The sequence below is a fragment of the Raphanus sativus genome, unplaced genomic scaffold (assembly GCF_000801105.2).
Source record: "Raphanus sativus cultivar WK10039 unplaced genomic scaffold, ASM80110v3 Scaffold0135, whole genome shotgun sequence".
Classification (NCBI taxonomy): domain Eukaryota; kingdom Viridiplantae; phylum Streptophyta; class Magnoliopsida; order Brassicales; family Brassicaceae; genus Raphanus; species Raphanus sativus.
The window spans coordinates 5,041-28,605 of NW_026615455.1; the positions used below are offsets into that span (position 1 = coordinate 5,041).

The window sequence follows — 23,565 nt, forward strand, 5'->3', positions numbered from 1 at the left end:
TCTACCAAAGAGATTTGTTGTTAAAGGTGTTAAGATGGCTGTTAGACTTATTTTTAATGATTGCTTCCTAAACATTCAACCTAAGAGATTAGATGCTTGAGTTTTGGAAGCAAATGAGCATTCATTTAGAGATAAAGTTTGTTTAGTCTTGTGTCTAGGCCTAAGGTAGATAGATTGATTGTAAGCTAGCACCTTAGTTTGAGTTTGATCACCCAAAGTCATATTCCCTTATCCCATGAGTCCTCTCATTCTCATAATCAAAGAAAGTCTTTTGCTTTGTTGCATTTTTATTCCTATTTTAGTATAGTCTCTCATCTCATCTTGATAGCATTTAGCTTAAGCATGGTCTTGCATTCCTAATGCTTCGCATTCTCTTAGAATTGGATTGACATCCTTTATACTTCAACATTTGAATAGGATCTTAGCAAAATCCTGTTATCAAATTGGCGCCGTTGCCAACTTCTAAGTTGATTGTGACATTGGGATTTAGTAACTTGCTTGAGACTAAATCATTTTTATTTTCTATTGTGATATTGATTCTTGCCTCTTTTCTCTCTTTGACTTTTCAGGTGTATGAACTTGAGGAGTAGAGGTTTATCAAGCCTTGCTCCCATTGTTGAAGACATTTCTGCACTTGAGAGGGAGATTGTGAGAAGAAGAAGGGAAGAAGAGCAACAGGCTCACATTCAGAGGTTGGGGTTTGACATGGAGAACCTGCCTCAAGATAGAGCTGCTGAAGATGGTCAAGGAGCTGCCAACCTTGGACCACGACTTCCACAGCGCCAAGCTAGAGCAATTGGTGCCCATGATCAGCCTAACATCCATGGAAATAGGGCTGGCATTAGAGCACCAGCTGTGGAGAACAACAACTTTGAGATCAAGTCAAGCTTGATCAACATGATCCAAAGCAACAAGTACCATGGGCTTGCTTTGGAAGATCCTCTAGATCACTTGGACAACTTTGATCGGCTGTGTGGCACCATCAAGATAAATGGTGTTTCTGAAGATGCATTGAAGCTTAGGCTGTTTCCATTCTCTTTGGGAGATAAAGCTCACACATGGGAGAAGGGTCTCTCAAGAGACAGCATCCGAACATGGGATGAGTGCAAAGAAGCCTTCCTCACCAAGTTCTTCTCTAACTCAAGAACTGCAAAGCTTAGGAATGAGATTTCAGGATTTCAACAAAGGAATCTAGAAGGTTTTGGTGAAGCATGGGAACGATTCAACAGCTACATTGCTCAGTGTCCTCATCATGGTTTCACCAAGGAAAGCTTGCTTAGCACCTTCTACAGGGGAGTTCTCCCATCTTGCAGAAACAGGCTTGACACAGCTAGCAATGGTTTCTTCTTGGGCAGAACTGAGCAGGATGCAGAGGAGCTGGTGGAGAACATGGCAAAAAGTGACTCAGTTTACAATGAGGAGTATGATAGAGCAAGCAGATGTGAGGATCAGCAGACAAAGAAGGATATCAAATCATTGCAAGACAAGTTGGATTTGGTTCTTTCAAACCAATCCAAGAAGGAGCAGGTCAGCTTTGTTGGTGATCCTAATCAAGAGGTTCCTCCTAAGGTGAATGAGGTTGATGGTTTGGAAGGGCAAGAAGAACTTTGCTTCATCAACAACAATGGTACATGGTACAGAAAGGAGCCTAACTTTCAGTACAACAACTACCAGCCGAGGTCTTATCAAAACAACCAGCAAGGAGGATACCAACCTAAGCAAACCACTCAACAAGGGAACTATCAGCAAAGGCAAAATACCCCTCCTGGTTTTGGTAACACAAATCAGTCTACTCAAGCTCAAGGAAGCTCATCTCAGTCCAAGGCTCCCGATTCAAACATGGAGTCAATGTTCAAGCAGATCATGGAAGCTCAGTCTAGAGTTGCAAAGGATATTGGGCATGAGTTCAAGACAGTGCATTCCAAGATTGACAGTACCTACACAGAGCTGAACAACAAGATCAGGGCTTTGGAGAGCCAATTTGCTTCTATGAACTCTCAGCCTAGTCGCCAACAAGGAACCCTACCTTGAAAATTTGAGCAAAACCCCAAAGAAACAATGAAGGCAATTACTTTGAGAAGTGGTAAAGAGTTGCCTCCAAGAGTACTCACCAAGGATGGTGAGAAACAGGGTGGGGAGGTTGCCATCAACATTGATGATGAGGTAGTAATTGTTGATGAGAAGGTTGATGAGGAAATTCTGGAAAAGATTGTGGAAGCTAAGGGCAAAGGAAAGGTTGGAGAGGAGAACAGAACAGTGAAGCAAGGTGAAGCTACATCAAAAGATACTTCTTTTGTCCCTCCTCCCTATGAGCCTAAGTTACCTTTTCCAGGAAGATTCAAGAAGCAACTATTGGAGAAGTACAAGGCACTCTTTGAGAAGCAGATGAGTGAAGTGCAGATTACAATGCCCATCATAGATGCCTTTATGCTTGTTCCTCAGTATAGCAAGTTCTTGAAGGATGCTGTGGCTGCTAAGAAGAAAGAAATGGAAGGAATGGTGGTTCTTACTCATGAGTGCAGTGCCATCATTAAGAGGTTGACAATCCCTAAGAAGCTAGAAGACCCAGGAAGCTTCACTCTACCTTGTGCCATTGGTCCCCTGATGTTTGAAAGGTGCCTATGTGACTTGGGAGCTAGTGTTAGTCTCATGCCTTTATCTGTAGCCAAGAAGCTTGGGTTTAGCCACTACAAGAAGTGCAAACTCTCCTTGGTGCTTGCTGATCGCTCAGTGAAGTTTCCCATTGGAATTTTGGAAGATCTCCCCGTGATGGTGGGAAATTGTGAAATCCCTACTGACTTTGTGGTGCTAGAGATGGATGAGGAAGCTAGAGATCCTTTGATCCTTGGAAGACCATTCTTGGCCACAGCAGGAGCAATTATAAATGTGAAGGAGGGAAAGATAGATCTCCACTTGGGTAAGGAGCACATCCTCCACTTTGACATCAATGAGATAATGAAGAGGCCAACCATCCAAGGGCAGATCTTCTACATAGAGGAAATGGAAGCTTTAGCTGATGAGCTGCTTGAAGAGTTAGCACTGGAGGACCCTCTACAGCATGCCTTGACAGTTGATAGAGGAGTCCAAGTGGTTGAGAACAAGGAAAGTGATGCTTATGGAAGGATGCTGGATTCACACAGAGGGTTTGAGAGTGAGGATCAGTATGAGGCGCTTCAACAAGTGGTTCATCAAGAGACAGCATCCACTCAACAAAAGGACAGTCACCAAGAGGATTGGGATGAACTCAAAGCACCTAAGGTGGAACTTAAACCCCTTCCCCATGGTGTAAGGTACGCTTTCCTTGGCCCTAATGAGACTTACCCTGTCATTGTGAGTAGTGAGCTTACTGAACTTGAATTGTCTCAACTGTTGAGTGCGCTTAAGAAGTTTAGGAAAGCAATAGGGTATTCTCTAGATGACATCAAAGGGATATCACCTTCTTTGTGCATGCATAGGATACATCTAGAGGATGAATCAATGACTTCTATTGAACATCAAAGAAGGTTAAACCCTAATTTGAAAGAAGTTGTAAAGAAGGAGATTCTCAAACTCTTAGATGCAGGTGTTATTTACCCAATCTCAGATAGTAAATGGGTATCTCCTGTGCATGTGGTTCCAAAGAAAGGTGGTATCACTGTTGTGAAAAATGATAAGAATGAGTTGATCCCCACTAGAACTGTAACTGGACATAGGATGTGCATTGATTATAGAAAGTTAAACTCTGCATCTAGAAAGGATCATTTTCCATTGCCATTTATTGATCAGATGCTTGAGAGACTTGCAAACCATCCTTTCTATTGCTTTCTTGATGGGTATTCAGGGTTCTTCCAAATCCCCATACATCCCGATGATCAAGAGAAGACGACATTCACATGCCCTTTTGGTACCTTTGCCTATCGAAGGATGCCATTTGGGTTATGTAATGCTCCAGCCACCTTTCAAAGGTGCATGATGTCTATCTTCTCTGATCTCATTGAGGATGTTGTGGAGGTGTTCATGGATGACTTCTCTGTCTACGGATCTTCGTTTTCTGCTTGTTTGTCCAACTTGTGCAGGGTCCTACAGAGATGTGAAGACACCAACCTTGTGCTGAACTGGGAGAAGTGTCACTTCATGGTCAAAGAGGGGATTGTACTTGGACACAAGATTTCAGAAAGAGGCATCGAAGTGGACAAGGCTAAGATTGAGGTGATGGTTAGTCTACCTCCACCAAAGACTGTGAAAGACATAAGGAGTTTCCTTGGCCATGCTGGGTTCTACAGGAGATATGTCAAGGACTTCTCAAAGGTTGCTAGGCCAATAACCAAGCTGCTATGCAAAGAAGCCGCTTTCAGCTTTGATTCAGATTGTCTTGAAGCTTTCAAGGAGCTGAAGAACAATTTGGTCAATGCTCCTATTGTTCAGCCACCTGATTGGAGTCTCCCCTTTGAAATTATGTGTGATGCAAGTGATTTTGCTGTTGGAGCTGTTTTGGGGCAGAAAAAGGATGGCAAGACTCATGTGATCTACTATGCTAGCCAAACCTTGAATGATGCTCAGGTGAAATATTCCACAACTGAGAAGGAGATGCTAGCCATTGTATTTGCCTTTGAGAAGTTCAGAAGCTACTTGGTTGGGTCAAAGGTTATTGTCTACACTGATCATGCAGCTTTGAGACACCTCTTGGCCAAGAAAGATGCTAAGCCAAGACTTTTGAGGTGGATCCTTTTGCTTCAAGAGTTTGACTTGGAGATTAGAGACAAGCCGGGCATTGAGAATGGAGTAGCTGATCACTTATCTAGGATGAGGATTGAAGGTGAAACCCCCATTGATGAAGGGCTTCGTGAGGAACAGGTCATGGCCATCAGGGCAGTGGTTGCAGTGTGTGAAACGGGCAAGAAGCTTGAAGAGGTTAAGGCGTCTAAGGAGAAGGAGCCTTGGTATGCAGATTTTGTGAACTACCTTGTCACAGGAAAGGAACCATTAAGACTTGAAGGTTATTCCAAGAAGAAGTTCTACAAGGAGTTGAAGAGGTACTATTGGGATGAACCTTTTCTTTTCATCCTTTGCAAAGACCATCTCTATAGAAGGGCAGTGGCTGAAGAAGAGGTTGATGGAATCCTACAACAATGCCATGGTTCTTCATATGGAGGGCATTTTGCAACTTTCAAGACAGTGGCTAAGGTTCTACAAGCTGGATTTTGGTGGCCTCATATGTTCAAGGACACACAAGAGTTCATCTCAAGGTGTGATTCTTGCCAAAGGAGAGGGAACATCACAAAGAGGAATGAAATGCCTCAAAACCCAATTCTTGAAGTGGAAGTATTTGATGTTTGGGGCATAGACTTCATGGGACCTTTCCCCTCTTCTTATGGCAACAAGTACATCCTAGTGGCTGTAGACTATGTGTCTAAGTGGGTTGAAGCAGTTGCAAGTCCTACAAATGACTCAAGAGTGGTGTTGAAGATGTTTAAGAGCATCATTTTTCCAAGGTTTGGAGTTCCTAGAGTGGTGATAAGTGATGGAGGCTCACATTTCATCAACAAACTTTTTGAGAATCTTCTCAAGAAGAATGGAGTGAAACACAAGGTTGCAACCCCTTATCACCCTCAAACCAGTGGTCAAGTTGAAATCTCTAACAGAGAGATCAAGGGTATCTTGGAGAAGATTGTGGGAGCCAAGAGGAAGGATTGGTCAGACAAGCTTGATGATGCACTTTGGGCCTATAGGACAGCATACAAGACACCATTGGGAACCACCCCTTTCAACCTTGTGTATGGGAAAGCTTGTCATCTACCAGTAGAACTTGAGTACAAGGCATTGTGGGCTGTGAAATTATTGAACTTTGACATCAAGAGTGCAAAAGAAAAGAGACTTTTTCAGCTTCATGAGCTTGATGAGATTAGGATGGATGCTTTTGAGAACTCAAGGATCTACAAGGAGAGAACCAAAGCCTTCCATGACAAGAACATTTTGAAGAGAGAGTTAAGAGCTGATGATCAGATACTCCTCTACAACTCTAGGCTGAAGTTGTTTCCAGGGAAGCTCAAATCAAGGTGGTCTGGACCTTTTAAGATCAAGGAAGTTAAGCCTTATGGGGCAGTGGTTCTTTGGGATAAGAATGGAGGAGAGTTCACAGTGAATGGACAAAGAGTGAAGCTCTATTTGGGTACTACACCAAAGGAAGATGGATTCTCAATTCCACTTTCTGAACCCACCTCCACCTAGTCTCAAAAGAAGCAAAGTCAAGCTAGAGACTTTAAACAAGCTCACTTGGGAGGAAGTCCCATGTCTATCCTTGTAAATATTGCATTAGGATTTCTTTTTTCGAGTTGAAGTGAAGTGAACCTTGGAGAATGGGAACATGGATAGAGAAGACAAGAAGATGGTTTGATATGGGTTGAAGAGAAAGGTTAGCTAAAAAAAAAAAAAAAAAAAAAAAGGGAAATGAGAGGACCGGACTGGACGAGACCGGGAGGAGAACCCGGGCGTGACAGCATGATAAGTTCGTCCATTTGGACCGGGATGTGAGGACCGCGCAATGCAACCCGGGCGTGCAGAGAGGACCGGAGAGATGAGACCGAGTTTCCTCACCCGGGCGTGCAGCCGTACGGACAAAGGTCCATTTAGACCGGGATGAATGAGACCGATTCCCGCGTGAAGCCCCGCGTACGCTCCAGACCCGCCTCTCACTCCACGACCCGCTCCCAGGTAAGTTTTCTTTTCTTTTTCGACCCAGACCCGTTTGCCCACGACCCGACCCGAACCAAACCCCCCTCCTAACCTAATTTTCGACCTCTTCCTCTCATTCCTCACCTCTTTCACAAATCTAAAACCTCTCTTGCCTCCAAGAACCAAAAACACCTTATCTCACTCAAATCTCCACCAAATCAATCCATTCTTTTTCCTAAATCAAAGTCTTTCTCCCATTAGTCTATTTTCTTGAATCCTTTCTTCATTTTCCATCATCCATAGCAAGGTATGAGTTCTTTAAGTTCAAATTCGTAACTCTCATGAACCCTAAAAATTTGAACTTGAAATTTGAGCTTTTTCTTGCTAGATTCTTGTAAAATAGACTAGGGAAAGCTTTTATATCATGCTGGGTAGTGGTTTCATGGTGGAATTGAGATTAATTTGAGCTTTAAGAAATTAGGGTTCATGAGATTTGGGGATTTTTCAAAAATTGCTTGTTTTAGGATATTCTTGGAGTAGATTGAATGCTAAGTTGGTGGAGAGCTGATTAGAGATTCTAATTGTTCAAAAAAAAAAAAAAAAAAAAAAAAAAAAAAAAAAAAATTTGAATTTTGAACATGGGATCCTCTAATTTAGTTTACAGCTCTTGTTTTGCTTAGCTATTAATTTTTAATTGGGTTTTCTAGAGCTGAACTCTTTTGCTTTGATTATTTCTCTCTCTTTGATCCTTTGCTCACTCCTTTCCAAGGTTTTTCTTTTTCAGGTACCAATGGCACGACAAACTCAAGCTGAGATAGAGACAGAGAAGAAGAAGAAAGCTGAGAGAGAGACTGTTAGAACAGGGAAAGTGTTGGGTTCACAACCTGGTTCCGAGGAGGAACGTAGGCAGCAAGCTTTAGCCATGCTCAAGAAGAAAACACAAGCCAAGAGAGATGGCAAAAGAATTGCTGCTGATGAGAGTGCGGCTGACATTGCTCACAAGCAAGCCCCTCCCAAGAGAGCAAGAGCGCCAAGGGGTCAAAGTGGAGGAACTCTTGTATTGGAGAAAAGCAACCAAGAAGCTAATCTTACCATTTCAACTCAAGCTCCAATACCACAGCCGAAACCACCTACCAAGCGGCCCACTTCTCAGTTAGTTTGTGAGGAGGTGCACCAAAAACAAGTCCTTAAGGATCAGCAGTTAAGAGCAAAGCAGAAGAAAGAGGGCAAAAGACCAGTAGTTGAAGAGAGTGACAGTGAAAAAGCTGAGGATCCCTCTCCAGACAGTGATGAGGATCATGGCCCTCCCAAGAGGAAAAACTTCAATGCTGGCAGAGATAGGAAGAAGAAACCCACAGAAGCTGAGTTGGTGGAGCAAATCTTGGCCTCCAACAAGATTTGTGGACAGGTCCCTCTTACAGGGGTTGTATCTTGATGATGATGTTAAGGAGATGCTAGAGTTCATGAAGATAGGCAGCTTCTATTCAGTGGCTTACCAAACTTATCCCGATGTCTCTTGCCAGTTCTTGTCTACTCTTGAAGCAACATTTCACACCAAGAAGATTGCACAGCAAGGTTGGGGAAGAATCACCTTTAAGATCGCTGGTCAGTCTTACACCATGTCCTTCACAGAGATTGGAGAAGCTCTTGGCCTCCATGATGGGAGGAATCCAGCTCTTCCTCAGCTCACCAATGCACCAAAAGGCAAAGGAATCGAAGACCTAACTTGGAAATTGATATCAGGAAAGGGAAGAGAGGGTAGGAAAGACAGAAGCACAGCCATCAAGCACCCTACCTTGCGCTATCTCCACAGGTTCCTTATCCACACATTGTTCTACAAGAAGGAGGTGAGTAATATCGCTGGAGAGGAATTGAGATTTCTTCATCAAGCTGTCCAACACTATGCCTCCCACCCTGAGTTACCCATTGTCCCTGATGACTTCTACAGTGATTTTGGTATGGTGGGATACTTTGTGACGCGCCTCCTGTACTATAAGGATTGGGCTTGGACAAACCGCGATTCCGAACCTCAGATTGGGATCGGTGGCTGGATAACCCCACTACTTGGTTACTTGGGGATTGATTTGGGAACTGATAAATCAGGTCCAGCTTACTTGAATGGAAAGTACCTTCAGAAGGTCCAATTCCTAGCAGGGACATTAGATGGAAGGTGTGTCTACTCATACAAGAGGCTCAACAAGAAAGCTGAGATTGTTCTTCCCAACTACCCACTCACCACCTTGACAAGTCCGGGTGCAATCAGGTTCGATATTGATGAGGAGCACTTGCTCAAATGCCATGGAGCACTTGGCCCTGTGACTCAAACGCCAGCAACAGGAGGCAGCGACGAGGTATATCTTCAGGGGTACGCAAGCAGGGCCACTGAACACCTTTTTGGCCCTCCTCGCTACAAGTTCGACCAGTTCACAGGTGCTTTACCTCTTGGCCCCCTTCGCGATGCTCATGATCAGATCAGTACCCTCCAGAGGTGGAGCAGAGCTCAGGATAGAACCATTTACAAGCTCACCAACAAATGTAAGGAACTGAGAAGAACCGTGAAGAGACAAGCTAAGGCCTCAGCTATTTTCATGAGAAAGGTGACTGATGTTTTGACTAGAGGGGCTGTAGCTGGATGTAAGGCAGAGGACTTTGACATTGATGCTCTCATCACGCCCCCACCTCAGCCTCTCTATGACCCATCCGCACCAGAATCAAGGGAGCAGTCTCTCCGCAGCTTGAGAAACCCATACATCTTCCCTTCAGAATCAGGAAACAAATCTCCTTCTCTTGACACCACTGATGAAGATGACAACTCCGAGGCATCAGCCTCTTCTCACGCTCCATAGAGGTACTCCAACACCTTCCTTTGTATATACCATTTTCATTTGCATTTAGCTTTTATTTTGGTCATCTCTCTCCACTTTTCACACAAGAGACTGTGTGAATTAAGTGTGGGGGAGGTGCAAGTTGCTAATGTTCTTGTGTTTTCTTGTCATTTAGCATGCATTGTATATAGTTATTGCATAGAAAACCCATAAAAAAAAATATTTTGATTGAAAAGCACAAAAAGAAGCATCTAGTTGCATCATTTGCATTTTAGGATTGAGTCTAGATGCATTCATATAGGTTGCATTCATGCATAAGGGGATGATTTTACCTTGTAAAGATGCTCATGCTAAGTTCTCATTTTGGCAACCTTTGTAATCATGATAACTAGATTGAGCATTCTCTTGATAACTTGTAGACTTTGTGCCTTGAATTCTCTTCTCAAAACTCATTGGATTGTTTGAAACTCTCTCTTTGAAGATGCTCCTGTCTTATTTAAACTTGATGTCTCTTGCTTATGGTCCTTTGTGTGCTGAGTCATGGTTTATACACACTTGAATTGTCTTATCTTTCTTGTCCAATCTTTTTGACAATTTCAAGTGGCACTCCACACCCTGAACCCAAAGCTTCCTTTCAAGCCTTCATTGTTTGTTGAGTGAGGTCTTTTTGGAAAGCTTTGCATGTGCATAATGTTGAGAGTATCGGGGTCGACAATGCTTAGTCTCCATTCTAGCTAGATTAGACACATCTTTGTCTAGCACTTAGGATTGGGTGGTGAGTGTTGTTGATTTTATCTTTGGGAGTATGGTTTGGCTAAGAAAGAGAAGATTAGACTTTTAGAACTCTAGATTGATTATCTTGTCTCAAGGGATAGTAATTTGTGATCCTTAGCTCAAATAATTAATGTCTTGGCCCCCAATAAAAAAAATTAAATAAAAAAAAAGAAAATAAGAAAAAAAAGAGATCAAATAAAAAAAAAATGAATGATGAAAAATGAAAAGAAAGGGGGCTAGCAAAGTTTAGAAAGAGCTAAGTTGAATCTAAAAAAAAAAAAGAAAATCCCTTGATTGACTCCATAAAAGAAAAGAGTTATATTTAAAGAAGTGTTTTGAGTTCTTTGGGATATCTTGGTGAGTGATGAGAGTTGGGTTTTGGCACTTGAAGTTGAAGTTTTAGCTTGTATATGTATGGGGAAGGGTACAACAATGGAGATTGAGCATTGTATGCATGAGTTGATCCCTTTCTTAGATATATTATGTGCATTACCAAAGCTACTTTGTTTTGAGAGTAAACCACCTTAAAAGATTGTTTTGAATTTCCTATTTCATCATTGAACAAAAACATTTCCTCTCCAAACCAAATGACTTGGACCTTTTGACCATATGCAAGATTTTCTATTGAGTTTGCTTAATGATTGTTAGAGAGTTGTTGAATTTGGGTTTGTGGAATCATGATGATGAATGTAGAGATCGAAAGAGTTGAATAGGCCTAGAGAAGTTAGAGAAGAATGGAAGTTTTGCTCTAGCTAGTTGTTATGACTATGCAAGGTTGTTAGGATGAGAGCTAAGAAGAGCATCTTTTGGTTATGAAATCCCTTTTCTCATGCCTTTTCTCTTTAGTTCTTGAAAGTTTACTTGAGGACAAGTAAAGGACTAGTGTGGGGGAGTTGATATCTTGCATAATTACATGTTTTTAGCCTTCATATCTTGTGCATTTTGATCATATAGTTTAGATCTTAGTGTCTTTAGGATCCATACTGCATTCATATGTCCCTATCAGGTGTTGGAGCATACTATGAGATGATGTGAAGTGTTTGAGAGTTCAAAGATCCAAAAGAGGTGAAGAATGATGCTCAGCCAAGCAAGTACTCTCTTAGACTCGACTGGACCAGAATGGTCGAGACCGGAATCACCATCCCGGGCGTGTGGGCAGGACCGGACAAACCAGACCGCCATCACCAACACGGGCGTGAAGGGCGAGACCGGAGAGACGAGACCGGGACCATGTAGCCGGGCGTGAAGAGGAAGACCGGAGAGACGAGACCGGGAAGGTGAAGCCGGGCGTGGAGGCTCAGACCAGAATGCAGGACCGGGATGAGGATGCCGGGCGTGGAAGAAGCTTGGTCGAATCTGGTTTTCTCAAACCGGGTCGGTTCGACCCAACTCGACCTTGGGTCATTTTTATCACATTTTGAAGACCAAAATTAGCCTTATCCAAGGGGCACTTTAGTCTTTTATTCTATGTATCTCTCTTACCCTAAACCTACCTATAAATACTTTGTAATCTCTATTTTGTGGGGATTATCTTATTTTCCTCTTAAGAAACACAAAACATTTTGGTGAAAGTTCTTTCCTTGAATCAAATCATCATCTTCTTGTGTGTTCTTGAGTGTTTATAATTTCTTATTGATCTTTCTTAAACATGATTAAGCTTGGAAACCTCATGGGTTCAAGAGTAATCATGGTGATTAGTGAGTAGATCCGCTTTTGGATTCATGGGTTAGGAAGATTAAGGGTGATTAGGCTTGATCTAAGGTGTTTAGGTGTAGATCCTTCTTATTCCTTGCTAGTAGAGTGTTTTTAATGCTTCTTTAGGGCTGGCCTCTCTAAAGTCGAGTTCTAGACATTTTCCACCCACAAGGTGTTTGATGAAATGTCTGAACCAACTCTCCTAAGTTTTTAACATACTCTACCAAAGAGATTTGTTGTTAAAGGTGTTAAGATGGCTGTTAGACTTATTTTTAATGATTGCTTCCTAAACATTCAACCTAAGAGATTAGATGCTTGAGTTTTGGAAGCAAATGAGCATTCATTTAGAGATAAAGTTTGTTTAGTCTTGTGTCTAGGCCTAAGGTAGATATATTGATTGTAAGCTAGCACCTTAGTTTGAGTTTGATCACCCAAAGTCATATTCCCTTATCCCATGAGTCCTCTCATTCTCATAATCAAAAAAAGTCTTTTGCTTTGTTGCATTTTTATTCCTATTTTAGTATAGTCTCTCATCTCATCTTGATAGCATTTAGCTTAAGCATGGTCTTGCATTCCTAGTGCTTCGCATTCTCTTAGAATTGGATTGACATCCTTTATACTTCAACATTTGAATAGGATCTTAGCAAAATCCTGTTATCAATGAATCGCCACAAGCTTGGTGAAGAAGGCTTGATAAGATCCTGGCTGCTCTCAAGTGTTTCTCACAACTAGAAAGACTTAGGGTTTATTTGCTCTTGCAAACTAAAAACTTTCATAAAAACTGAAGGCAAAAATCGCCAACTACAAGGGAATATATAGTCTCCCTCATTGAACTCTCAAAGATAAAATGGGCCTAAACAAAAGGGCCAACTCTCAAACAAAATGAAAAGGCTGACAAATGCCCAGTCTAAACCAAAATAAAATTAAATCAAAAACAGTAAACCGCTTGCTGATTGAGATGCCTAAACCAAAGCTCATAGTATGCTTGCATGTTGCCTCATTAAAACCTTATCGGGAAAACCCAGTGGGACAAAACCCGATGAAGGAAAAAGAGTACAACACATACTACTTACTTTGGTGGTTGGCTATATCTCTGAACCGGAAGCAAATTGGTTGGTTGGATTGGAGATTGATTCTGAACCGAGGTCGAATGTGGAAATGATCAGGCCGGTTCGGTTATGGACGATGGAAGAGAACTGAATCGGACCAGTCTGGTCTTGAACCTCTTTGGAGCCGGTTGGATCTTCAATCTTTAACCCGGACATCTCTTGGATCAGTAGCTGTTTGAGGCCTTGATCAATCATCTCTTGGATAGCCTTGGTAAAACCATTTCTTAAGTTCCTCGCACCTAACCTGGTAGTCGGACCCTTATGAACTTGGGGAACCTCAGCTTGGGTGACCACAACATCCCCTCCCCCTTGAGAAGGTTCTGTCCTCAGAACTTCTTCATCATCTTCAAGATAGGGGGCCAAATCAGAAATATTGAACGTTGGGGACACCTTGAACTCTCCTGGTAGCTCGCGCTTGTAGGCATTGTTGTTGATCTTCTCTAATACCCGGATGGACCATCACCTCTAGGCGCCAACTTGGATTTTCTTTCTGCAGGAAATCTTTTCGGACGCATGTGAAGCCAGACCCAATCACCCGGTTGAAAGATAACCTCCTTGCGGCCGCGGTTGAGCTTGACCCGGTTCTTCTCAGCCTTAGTCTCAAGGGTTTTCTGAACCTGCTGGTGCATACTCTTGACAAACTCAGCCCTGTCCGCACCGCTTTGACTAACTTGCATGTCCGGTGGCAATGGTTTGAAGTCCAACGGAATCTCTGGGTTAAAGCAATAAACAACCTCAAAAGGGGATTGGTTAGTGATAGAATGCTTGGCATGGTTATAAGCAAATTCAATGAAAGACAAGCAACTTAACTAATTTCTTAAATTCTTACCCACCGTAGCTCTCAACAGCTGAGAGAGAGTACGGTTTACTACCTCGGTTTGGCCATCGGTTTGTGGGTGGCAAGTGGTGGAGAAAAGGAGTTTAGTACCAAGTTTCTTCCACAGTGTCCGCCAGAAATGGCTAAGGAACTTGGTATCACGGTCGGACACAGAGCCCGAAGCGAGTGAAACTCGTCCTTCATTTCATACCTCAGTCTGGTGCCTATGGGTTCTAGCCCCATGACCCTTCACCTATTTCTCGATTCAATAGAAGTCCAACCAAAGATGTGAATAGGGTCCCAAATAACGAGAGATATGTAAAAAGTTTATGGGTCGTTGGCTCCACCTGTTCTCTCCTTCTACGACATGCTGTTGTCCAAAGGTTATGAATCGATTGGCAAGTCCAATCCCAAGATCTTGATTTCGAAAGGCGACACATCGGGAAATGGTTCTGGGCACTCCATGTAGGCGCACCACTTCCTTGAAGAACAAATTGGCGGTTTGGCTAGCATCATTAGACTTGTCACAAGGTATGAAATGTGCCATCTTGGAGAACCTGTCTACAACAACAAAAATGGAATCTTTGTTTTCTATCTTGGGCAAGCCCAGAACAAAGTCCATAGAAATGTCCACCCATAGTGCGTTAGGGATAGGTAAAGGCATATGTAAACCATAAGGATGAGATCGGGACTTAGCCTTTATGCAGACAGTGCATTTGGCGCATAGTTCTCGACATAGCGTCTCATTCTCGGCCAGTAGAAGTGGTCAGTGAGAACATCTAGAGTCTTGGTCCGGCCAAAGTGTCCCATCATGCCGCCACTATGTGCTTCCCTGGTCAGTAAATCTCGCATGGTTCTTTGAGGAATGCAAAGCCTCTTCTCCTTGAATAGGAACCCATCATGCTGGTAGAATGGACCTACAACACCTCTGGTGGTACTAGCATAGAGTTCTGAAAAATCAGGGTCAGTAGCATAAGCAAGTTTAATATGTTCAAGACCCAAAATCTTAGCCTCCATGGTAGTGATGAGAGTGTGGCGTCTAGAAAGGACGTCGGCCACTACGTTGTCCTTTCCCTTCTTGTACTTGATGACATAGGGAAATGTCTCCACGAATTCTAACCACCTAGCATGCCTCTTCTTGAGTGTGGTTTGGCCTCTCAAGTGTTTAAGGGTTTCGTGATCTGTATGAATAACAAACTCCTTAGACAAAAGATAATGTTTCCAAGTTTCGAGAAACCTCACGAGAGCATAGAGCTCTTTGTCGTAGGTAGGATAGTTGAGGGCATCTCCACTCAATTTCTCCGAAGAAGGCTACAGGTCGGCCACCTTGAGTAAGCACATCTCCTATGCCCGTACCTGATGCATCACACTCAATCTCAAAAGTTTTATCGAAGTTAGGCAGAGTAAGGACTGGTGCATAAGTCAAACTATATTTAAATTGATTAAAAGACTCTTTTTGAGCAGGTCACCAAGTAAATGATACATTCTTCTTGATCACAGATGTCATGGGAGCAGCAATGGTATTGAAATCCTTGACAAACCGTCGATAAAAACTGACCAGACCATGGAAACTGCGGACATGTCCAATCGTGGTCGGGGTGGACCAATCTTGTATCGCCTTAATTTTCTCCTCATCGACCTTCAGTCCCTGTGAACTCACAACAAAGCCTAAGAATAATAACTGGTCAGTACAAAATACTAAGGATGCTAATATAGAGGGTTAGGGTTAAGCCCTTCTTTGAGTAATATAAACCTAGCCCTGTTTTAACCCAATCCCATTTTAACCCTGCATTTTGTTAAGGGTTAGGGCTGGACCAGGGTTAGCCCCATTTAATTTTTTTACAAACCAATAATTTTTTGCTTATCAAATTTAAGTTAAATTTAAATGTTAAAAACTGTAAATATGAATCATGTATATGCAAAACGTGTCTTTTATTCATTTTTGTTCACTGAAATTAAAAACCAAAGTTTACATTCTCAAATTATGAATCATATAACAGTAGTTTTATTAAATAGAACTTTACTCAAACTCTCCAAATCAGCCAACACTTCTTGCTAGCTCTCCAAGTCTCTTGACTCTTGAGTCTCTTCAAACGCTCCTTGCTCTGCAACAAGTCAACAACAGAATCAGTTTATCACACGTCTACAAATTGCAGAACATACCTAAGACAAGACAATCACAAATTGCAGAACACACTAAGCTATCAAGAAAACCACAATGTTCATATACAACTAACGGAACAATACAAAGCTTCAAGCTGTTACAAACACAATCAAATCTTAAGCTGTGCACAGTTTCAAGATTAATGAAAAAACAAAACGAGTCTCTTACATGTCCTAACATCATTTGACTAAATCAAAAACCTATTACAGCTGTAGGAAACTTTCTATTATAGCTATTGGTTTAAGTTGTAATGCTCGTAGTTTTCTTTCAACAAGTACTTCTACTCATTACTGCATCACAAATCAACAACACTAATTCTATAAAAGTTTGAATGATTGTCCAAAACGTTTGACTGATCTATAAAAGCCAGAAAACAAAATGTAAGAATCCTATGTGGAATCTCTTGTACCTAACAGAGTACAGAACAGATGAGTTCGTCGTCAGCGAGATGAGAGATGAGAGATGAGAGATGAGAGGGTGAGTGGCGATTGGGTTCGTCGTCGGCGAGAGATGAGAGGGTGAGGGGCGATTGGGATCTTGTTTCTGGTTTCTGAATTGAAACGAAACAGCCAAGAGATGGTGACTGGTGAGAAGAAACGACGTCGTCTGGTTAACTTTTGTTTTTTTGAAAAAAAATGACGGGCTTAGGTTTATTAGCCCGAGTTCAATTTTAGACGGTCCTGATTTAATCCACACAAAATAAAACGGGTTTAGGGTTAAAAAAATAGATGCGGGCTGGGCTAACCCTATTGAAAAAAGCTAATATTAACATCCCTACAAAATACACACTTCTTGAGATTGGCATAGAATCCTTCTTGCCTCAAAGCCTTTAGCACATGTTCTAAATAGTCAAGGTAGTCCGATAAGCACTGACTGTAAATCAAGATATCATCAAAGTAAACAACCACAAACTTATTGATGAAAGGCCTTAGAACCTCGTTCATAAGCCTCATGAAAATGCTAGGGGAGTTGGTAAGGCTAAATGGCATCACAAGCCACTCATATTGCTTCGTTTTGAAGGCGGTTTTCCACTCATCACCTTCCTTCATTCGGACTTGGTGGTATCCACTCCTAAGGTCAATCTTAGAAAACACAGTAGAAACACTTAGTTCATCCAACATATCATCAAGTATAGGAATAGGGTACCGATATTTGATGGTTATGTTGTTGATGGCTCGACAGTCCACACACATGCGCCATGTGCCATCTTTCTTTGGCACTAGCAGGACCGGAACCGCGCATGGACTGAGGCTCTCACGAATGTAGCCCTTGCCCATAAGGTCTTGGACCTGCCTCTCCAGCTCCTTGGCCTCCTCGGGATTAACACGGTGCGCAGCTCGGTTTGGTAAGGGCGCACCTGGTACAAAGTCAATCTGATGTTCTATTCCGCGGATGGGGGGTTGATACACTAAAAATGAATCCTTGCTACTGCCAAGTTAACAGTTGCAATTTTAGTACTTGAGATTCAAATCCAGAGGACCAGTCTACACTCTAGTTCTATAAATTCCAGAATCAAGCTAAGAAGAAAATATAATTTGGTTGAAATATGCGATAGTGAACAAGCGAAATAAACACAAGATTGATTCAATTAAACAAGAGCTAGCCTAGGGTATTTCATTGGGTGTTGAATTGGAGCCAAACAATTATTCAACCGCGATGAAGTGCTTTCTAGAACTCGGATCACTCAGCTGGAACACTCCACTGTCGTGGCAGTGATCGCTTTGCAGATCGATCTCACCACCTAACTGTCGTTGGGATGAGGATCGATTGCAAGCCTTAGAGAACAGGTCCGATCAGTTCACTTACCACCCTAATATCTACTTTCGCTGATTAGGGATACTAAGCTCATTCAATACATGTCAAGTTATCATCCTAAGCGGTTAACTAGGTGATGAACTAGTGATCTAACATCAAGTGATCAGTTTAATGAAAGCAGTAAGAGCAGTATGAATGAAGAACAGTTATGGATCGTTTATCTATGTTTAGCTCATGTCTCAACACCCTAAAAACCCTAGGCGAGCAAGGCTACTACTCGATCATGATGCAAATAGACAAAGACATAAATCCTGAATAAAATTGCATAAGAACAGAGTATGAAACAAAAGGGTTCAGATGATCTTCTCTATGAGAGGATGGATTTCTTCTCCCTTACAAGTTGCAGATCGCAATCTCAGTGTTCTCTTGTAAAACTAGCGTAAGAAAAATAGAAAATAGATAGATGGTGTTTTTATATGGAGGCGCCAATTAGAAGAAAAGAGATTAGGGCAACATGGCTTTAATTCCCGAAATAGGAGTTTCCATATTCGTCTGGAACAATCTCCGGATCACTCCGTCTGCTTGTTCCGCTTGCGCCTTCTCTTCTTCCTTCTACTAACTCCAGACCTGTAAAAGGTCAAAAAGGACTAGACTGACACGAATTAGTGACTTGAAACAAATGGAAGCATATATACAATGATGTGAAAAACACCATATATCAATTCCCCCAGACTTAAATCCTTGTTTGTCCTCGAACAAGGCAAGTACCAAGAACAGGGAGAAAGGTTTGAAAGCGTGGGAACTCGCTTATTCTCAGCAACCATACTCTTACCACAAATCTCTGAACCATACAAGCTGTAGATTAGGACCACACACACTTACTGAAAACCCCCTGATCGATGTTCGAAGATCGGCTCCTTACTCTACATCTCAACCTGAAAAGGCAACACTTTCGAGACAAAACTCCTTATGTTCAATTAAGATCAGCGTGAGCTTCTTGTCACAGGCTCTACTCAGAGAGAACGGGCTAGGTATAGAACATGCTAACTTTTATGGTGGAGTTCAAGAGTGTTTAGGGTTTACCAAGAGCGGGTGCAGGATATCGCACAAAATGGTCGTGAGAGGACGGCTCCATTGAGGTCCACAGTCCTTACTCATCTCTGCTAATCGGACTGCTCTGCGTGATTCAACTTCCCCATCAGAACACTTTACTGAAACCACCATTACCTTCTCAACTTCCCAGTGGCATGCATCATAGACTCTTCCCCTTCTCGTCACCAGTAAATCAAAACAAAAACAACAACTTTTTTTTTTTTTTTTTTTTTACTGAAATACAAAATGCTGGGGTGACGAGAAATGAGGTAGCAAGTGATGTACATGATGCCACTGGTGATTCATTCTGCTCTGTTCTAGCCACTTAATTCTTCGTTGTTCTCTATGGTATCAGAACAGGCACCTCGGTTGTTCTCTTTCGTGCCGGAACATGCGCTCCGGTTGTTCTGCCTGATTCCACTGTGTGAGCATTAATGAGTAAGAACTGCGTCGATCCTTTCCTCTCCGACCTTTTTGCACATATCTGCACATAAAGTACTAGAAAAGCAAATGCATGAGGGTGGAATAAAAGGTCAGGGTTCAAGGTGGGAACTAGCTAAAGATGAGCTAGCCACTCAGGAACAGCAAGAGGGATAAAAATCAGATAAGAAGTCCTGAGTGTAGTTCTCATTCTACCCTGATCTAGTGCCCATGACAAGAAGAATTAGAGTCCAGATTAGGTTCAGATAAAGTGGAGTTAAGTCTGCCCAGTGTAACCTGATCGGTATAGAACTTCTGGAGTGTCAAATGAGATAAGTCAGGGTGTTCCAGGTCCATGTGTGGGTCTTTCATCACTGCTAAAGTCACTGAATAAGAAGGTTAAAGCACGAGGTGGTTAAAGAGCATCACAAAATAAGGTCCTGATTCCCACAATAGTTTTGACTGACTCGATCCTAAAAACTGACTCGATAAAAACATAAAAATGACACAAGGACTGACTCAAAAAGCACACAAGCGAAAATAGTACAATCGCTCCCCCAGACTTAGTTCACACCATCCCTGGTTGTGAAAATAAATCAGAGGAAGCTCCAAACAGAAACAAATAACATAAAAATAAATAGTTTAGATGGATAAGACAAGGGATAGAAATAGTCCTTTCGGACTCAATCTGAATCGCCGCTACCTGAGTGACCAGCTGTCCTCCTGTTCCGCGGCAGTCTCTCTGCTCCAGTCGATGTTCCCGCGTGTTCCTTGCCTGGGCGCCTTGTTCTCTGCAGCGTACGCTCTTCCTGCGCTCCAATGCAGCCGCCTGTGATCGCCTTGAGTATCCTCTTCATGAGGCTGTTGTTCTTCTTCTGGGAATTAACCATCCAGCGTCTGTAGGCGTGATCGTCAGTCACATCGGTGAAGTCCTCCAAGTCATACTCACCATCAGCCGGTGGAGTCACATGCTCCACATCATCCATGTCTTCATCATCGTGCTGATACGGCGCCTTCGGATCATCGCAGAGGTGCTCTTCATCGAGTGAGAACACAATGTTCTCCAGGGATAAGAAGTCTGTGAACCCTGGCATAGGGAGCTTGCAGTACAGAGGGTTCCCTTCTTTATCCTGGAATTTGTAGGTGGTCTCGTCGCGCAAGATGTGGCATGCGATCAGGTAAGGAGTATCGATGTAGTCTATCTCAGAGACAACCTTGTAAGAGCCGAGGTTGATGTTGAAGTGCTGGAACAATGGTGTGAGCAGACTGCCGCATCGATCCTTTTTATCGTTAGTCCGAATCAGGGCGTCTCTGCGGTCAGCGAACATGGAGATGAGATGGAACCCTGGGTTGGTCTTGACTTCCTGGATCGGGGTGATGTTCTCTCTGCGCATCTCGTCCTCAAGTCCCGTGTAGAGAACCTGGAGCTCTCCATTCGTGATCTTGGAGGTGTACTCCTTCGCGAACAGGACATTGGACACGATCTTGGCAATGATCCGGATAGCAGGGTTCCGGATCTGCGACTGATAGGCCTTGCGAGAGGTGAACTTGCCGGCTGCGATGAGATCCCAAAAGGTGTCTGCCGGCTTGAACTTCTTTTCCACTGAAACCCCCATTGGCGTGTCTGCAATCTCGAATAGCGCGTTCAGATCGTTGAGAGAGATGGTGCAGAACTTGCCATCAGCCATGAAGGAGAAGGAGCAGTTCTCGTACGTAGGCGCATTGGGGTTCTGGTAAGTGATCCTGCACGTCGCGAGCACTTGCCTGACCAAGTCTAGGTAGAGAACCTGGGACTGGTAGCAGAGAGGCATGAATCCCATAGCTTGCATCGTGTCGAACACCTCAGTGTCAAGGCCTAGAGCGCTTAGTGTTGGCTGGTGCACGAACCGTGTGGGCAGGATCTCTGCTAGGAGGAGCCTGTTGTATATCGCTGCCGACTCCTTGTCCCATTCCTCAACGTTGAAGTCAAGGAGCGTCGGATCATTGAGGTCGATGGGCGCGCCCTCATTCTTGTTCGGCCATGGGTAACCAGGTGGAGCACTCACGGCTGGAGAAGCTGTGCTCTTGGCTGTTCTAGCGTTTCGCATCTTTGGAGGCATCTCCAAAACAGCAGCAAAACACATCATTAGCTCAGTTCGTCGGTTGTTCTAGCAACGATGGAACAATCCAATCTTCTTGTTCTTTCCAAGTCCATCGATTACTAGACAACCTACACAAGCCTCAATCTCAACAGTAGAAATCATAAAGGCCAAGAATCACAAGCAACAAATCGGTTCCTCTTTCATTGAAAATCAATAATGAGTTCAATCCTAGTAGCAAGTATACTATCAAGAGCTACAACCTAGGATGAAATCGCAAGCATAAAGGAAAGATAGAACCCAAGAAATCACTCCCAAATCGCGATTTGCATGCGCTAAAGGGGGAGAGTTCTTGTCCGATTACCTTGATTGGAGAGGTGATTCCTGCAAAACAACCCAATCTCAAGAGAATCCCAAGAGGTTAGAACCAAAATCGATGAGAAAGAGAGAGATGCTTGTTCGCGATTTTAGGGTTCTAAGGGGGGGGGGGGGGTGGTTATACGGCGAGAGAGATGAAGTGGGGAAGTGGAGTGTTTGGGCCTTAAATAGGTTCATCAAAAGCGCTTCCTCTTCTTTTTTTTTTATTATTGTTTTTTTTGTTCGAGCACTTACCTGGAACAATCGGCGGAACAACCGCTGGAGTGTTCTTCGGAGTGATCTCGAATTTTCTTGATTTTTCAACCTGCAAGTTAGTTCCTAAAAAGATAAAGTAAAAAAGGAAACAATATTTACACTCACCAGTGGGTTGCCTCCCACCAAGCGCTTGTTTTCTGTCACTAGCTTGACTTCAATGAGCAGATTAGGCTTGAGGGGGATCGCTTAAGGGTATCTCTACACCTTCAGCGATTGTTGTCTCAGCAAGATATGGCTTTAGACGCTGACCATTAACAACAAATTCTCCACCTCTTGTGTCCAGCAACACAACAGCTCCGTAAGGGCGAACCTCCTTAATGGTGAAAGGTCCGGACCATCTGGACTTAAGCTTTCCAGGGAACAGCTTAACCCGTGAATTGAAGAGTAAGACTTGATCGTTCGGAGCAAAGCTTCTGCTGATGATCCGTTTGTCATGGAACGCCTTGGTCTTTTCCTTGTAGATCTTAGAACACTCATAGGCTAGATGCCTGATCTCCTCCAACTCGTGGATCTGAATGGTTCGCCTCTCCTTGGCGGGTTTGATGTCGAAGTTGAGTATTTTGACAGCCCAAGCGGCCTTGTACTCTAGCTCAACAGGTAGGTGGCACGCCTTGCCATAGACCAGATGATAGGGAGTGGTCCCTAGAGGGGGCTTGTAGGCTGTTCTGTACGCCCAGAGAGCATCGTCAAGCTTAAGGGACCAGTCCTTGCGGGTGGTGTTGACAGTTTTCTGCAGGATGTTCTTGATCTCTCTGTTGGAAACTTCCACTTGACTGTTGGGCCCGAATATGGCCCGGTAGCTGATCATTCAATAATAAAAGAAGACGATGGGCCGTGATAAGCCCATCACGAGTTCTAAATCTAAAAGAGTTAAGTAGAAGCCGAAGGCTCAAAACTAAGGATCCTAACTAAGGAGGTCACGACGAAGAGGAAGCTCACGTCACAACAAGAAGAAGCGCAGGACCCGGTCAAAGGGAAGCTGTTGCAGATTCCACCTCAAGCGGAGAGGATCTCGGAGATCAGTTGCAAACAACCTAAAGAAGTCCAAAGCTATAAAAAGAGAAGGTCGAAGACTAAGAAGAGGGGCCGACCCTACTCATATCTTACTCAACTTTCATTGAAACGTTCTTATTTGTAATTCTTTTATAGTCTTGATATTCATCAAAGATCGTCTTTTGTAACCATTCCATTTCTACTATATCAATACAAATCGAAGTTCATTCATCAAGTTCTTACGGGATTCAGCCCGCGATAATCTTTCCCTATCCTTTTCTAAACATAAAACCTGATCTAAAATCTAGGTGTGAGTTTTACCCCTCACAATTGGCGCCGTCTGTGGGGAAGAAACAATCGAATCCCTTACTCTAACTCGAGGATGAACCCTACCGATCAGACAACAACCCCGTCTGACCTTAACCTCCCGATTCAGAGCGATGGCTCACCGAATGACGGAGGCTCTAGTCTCGTAATCACAGAGCCTCAACGTGGCGACCACCGATCTGGGCAACAGCTTCCGGTTGATGCTCGAACGAGCCAAACTACAACCGGAGTT

General features: G+C 43.1%; 1 long non-coding RNA gene and 1 other non-coding gene across 5 annotated transcripts; both read right to left on the reverse strand.

Annotated features, from left to right (window-relative positions):
- Positions 1–1,152: 1,152 nt before the first annotated feature.
- On the reverse strand, positions 1,153–1,259 carry LOC130501252 (small nucleolar RNA R71). The gene has a single exon (XR_008939593.1). It is a non-coding gene; the product is annotated as a small nucleolar RNA R71 (small nucleolar RNA).
- Positions 1,260–12,689: 11,430 nt separating this feature from the next.
- Positions 12,690–16,649, reverse strand: LOC108833508 (uncharacterized). Of its 4 annotated transcripts, none has more exons than XR_008939590.1 (5): positions 16,445–16,649; positions 15,896–15,976; positions 15,341–15,519; positions 14,219–15,227; positions 12,690–14,124 (listed from the first exon to the last, which is right to left on the reverse strand). It is a non-coding gene; the product is annotated as an uncharacterized LOC108833508 (long non-coding RNA). The 4 variants fall into 4 exon arrangements; XR_008939592.1 differs by having other exon boundaries at positions 15,430–15,539; XR_008939591.1 differs by having other exon boundaries at positions 15,355–15,539.
- Positions 16,650–23,565: the final 6,916 nt, after the last annotated feature.